Source organism: Myotis brandtii, unplaced genomic scaffold, assembly GCF_000412655.1.
Source record: "Myotis brandtii unplaced genomic scaffold, ASM41265v1 scaffold1012, whole genome shotgun sequence".
NCBI classification, from domain to species: domain Eukaryota; kingdom Metazoa; phylum Chordata; class Mammalia; order Chiroptera; family Vespertilionidae; genus Myotis; species Myotis brandtii.
Window position 1 is genome coordinate 542,832 of NW_005353371.1, and position 3,358 is coordinate 546,189.

The following is a 3,358-nucleotide window of genomic DNA, read 5'->3' on the forward strand; positions in this document are numbered from 1 at the left end:
AGCCTCCCGCCACCGCCAGCTGTGAGCCCGGCTTCTGGCTGAGCAGTGCTCCCCCTGTGAGAGCACACTGACCACCAGGGGGCAGCTCCTGCGTTGATCGTCTGCCCCCTGGTGATCAGTGCACGTCATAGCAACTGGTCATTCCACCATTCACAGTCGATGTGCATATTAGCCTTTTATTATATAGGATACTACTGGAAGTCCTAATCACAGCGTACAGAGAAGAAGAAATAAAAGGCATCCAAATTAGAAAGAAGGAAGTAAGACTCTCATTATTCACAGATGACATGATATTGTACACCAGGGGTCCTCAAACTTTTTAAACAAGGGGCCAGTTCACTGTCCCTCAGACCGTTGGAGGGCCGGACTATAGTTTAAAAAAAAAACTATGAACAAATTCCTATGCACACTGCACATATCTTATTTTGAAGTAAAAATACAAAACGGGAACAAATACAATATTTGTATCTGCATGTGGCCCGTGGGCCGTAGTTTGAGGACCCCTGTTGTACACAGTAAAACCTAAAGACTCCACCAAAAAACTACTAGATTTAATAGTGAATTTGGCACTTCTTTTGCCGCATTTACTGCGAGGATGAAGACCGTTCTCTGCAATCAGACTGTAGACATCCCAGAAAATGTGGACATCACTCTGAAAGGATGCACAATTATTGTGAAGGGTCCCAGAGGCACCCTGGGGAGGGACTTCAACCACATCAATGTAGAGCTCAGTCTCCTTGGAAAGAAAAAGAATAGGCTCCGGGTTGACAAATGGTGGGGAAATAGAAAGGGATTGGCCACAGTTCGCACTATCTGAAGTCATTGTACACAACATGAGCAAGGGTGTTACACTGGGCTTCCATTACAAGATGAGATCTGTGTACGCTCCCTTCCGCATCAACATTGTTATTCAGGAGAATGGTTCTCTTGTAGAAATTAGAAATTTCTTGGGCGAAAAATACATCCTCAGAGTTCAGATGAGGTCAGGTGTTGCTTGTTCAGTATCTCTAGCCCAGAAAGACGAGTTGATTCTTGAAGGAAATGACATTGAACTTGTATCAAATTCAGCTGCTTTGATTCAGAAAGCCACAACAGTTAAAAATAAGGATATCAGAAAATGTTTGGATGGTATCTACGTTTCTGAAAAAAGGAACAGTTCAGCGGGCTGATGAATAAGATCTAAGTTATCCAGCTATAGAAACACCGAGATGCCGAATGATTTGTCACACTTCTTTGTGAAACTAAAAAGATGTTCAATAAAAGCCTTGTATTGATTTGGCAGGGGAGGGGGGGGGATGAATTTGGCATTGTAGCAGGATACAAAATCAACACCCAAAAATTGATGGCTTGTTTATACACCAATAATAAATTCTCAGAGAAACTAAACAAACAATCCCATTTACTTTGGCAACAAAAAAAATTAAGATACTTAGGAATAAACTTAAACAAGGCGGCAAAAGACCTGTACTTGGAAAACTACAGGATATTGAAAACAGAGCTAGAAGAAGATATAAACAAGTGGAAGAATATACTCTGTTCATGGATTGGTAGAATCAACATCATTAAAATGTCCATACTATCCAAGGCAATCTACAGAGTCAATGAAATCCCATTAAAATACCAATGTCATATTTCACAGAGCTAGAACAAATACTCCAGAAATGTATATGGAATAAAAAAAGACCCCGAATAGCTGCAGCAATTTTGAGAAAGAAAAACAAAGTTGGAGGAATCACAACACCAGATTTCAAGTTATACTACAAAGCCACCAAAATGAAAACAGCCTGGTACTGGCACAAGAACAGGCATACAGATCAATGGAACAAAACAGAGAATCCAGAAATTGAACCAATCCATTATGCTCCATTAATATTTGACCAAGGAGGCCAGAGCATACAATGGAGTCAAGAGAGTCTCTTCAATAAATGGTGTTGGGAAAATTGGACAGATACATACAAAAAAAAAATGAAACTAAACCACCAACTTACACCATACACAAGAATAAACTCAAAATGGATAAAAGACTTAAATTAAATGTAAGTCGTGAAACCATAAAAATCCTAGAAGAAACCACCATAGGCAGCCAAATCTGAGACATTGCTCCTAGCAATATGTTTATAGACACATCTCCTAAGGCAAAGGAAACTAAGGAGAAAATAAGCAAATGGGGCTACATCAAAATATACATCTTCTGCACAGCAACAGAAACCATCAATAAAACAAAAAGAGAGCCCACTGTATGGGAAAAAATATTTAGCAATGGTACATCTTATAAAGGGTTAATATTGAAAATATATAAGGAACTAATACAATTTAACCGAAGGAAGACAAACAATCCAATTAAAAAATGGGCAACTTCTCCAAAGAGGACATACAGATGGCCAAGAGACATTAAAAAATGCTCAGTCACTAATCATCCCAGAGATGCAAATCAACAGGACAATGAGGTATTGACCATCACACTGTCACAAAGATGGCGGAGCCCACAGAGGAGACTGGGTTTCCATAACACAAGATGGATGCACCCACAGCGGAGGCCGAGTTCCTGTATCGAGCCTTAATGAGCAATTAGCAGGGACCTGAGTCTATGCCCCCCACCCAGTGGGGCTTGACAGGGGACCTCAGGCCACGCCCCCTGCCCCTGCGCCAGGCTGGGGGACCTCAGACTGCACCCCCAGCCCGGCAGGGCTTGACAGGGGACCTCAAGGCATGACCCTGCCCCGGTGCTGGGCAGGGGACCTCAGGCCATGCCCACCACCCCGGGGGACCTGAGGCTGCGCCCCCACTGCCTAGCAGGGCTTGACGGGGGACCTGAGGCTGCACGCCCCACCTGGCGGGGCTTGACAAGGGTGGGGCCGGCCAGGTCTGGATCTCGCCCATGGGGCCAGCCGGGTCTGGGTCTTGTACGATTTTGAGGCTCCGTGGGTGGGCAGGGACTTGACTCTGGGTCCTGCGATGCACCCCAGACTCTGACAGGAGGAAGATTTTCATATACATTTTACTAATTTTCTTTCATCGCTGACACTTCTATTATAGAGAAAGGGCAAAGAGCAATATTAAAATACTTCCTCTAATTAATCCCCTTTTAATGTGCACGAATTTCATGCACTGGGCCACTAGTAGTCAATAATATTCTATTAACCATGTGTAGTATCTGATAGGTATTAGACTTTGTAAGTTTGTACATGTCTAATCACTATGTTGACACCTGAAATTAATATATTGTGTCAACTTATTGGAAAAAAAAATTAAGCCCTAGCCAGTTTGGCTCAGTGAATAGAGCATCGGCCTGTGGACTGAAGGATCCCCAGATCAACTCCAGTCTGCAAGCAACCTTCCGAGCAGGGCCCTTGTTAAG

General features: G+C 43.2%; 1 pseudogene; it reads left to right on the forward strand.

The window, feature by feature from the left end:
* The first annotated feature begins 595 nt into the window (after positions 1-595).
* Positions 596-1,251, forward strand: LOC106725158 (annotated as a pseudogene).
* The last annotated feature ends 2,107 nt before the right edge of the window (positions 1,252-3,358 follow it).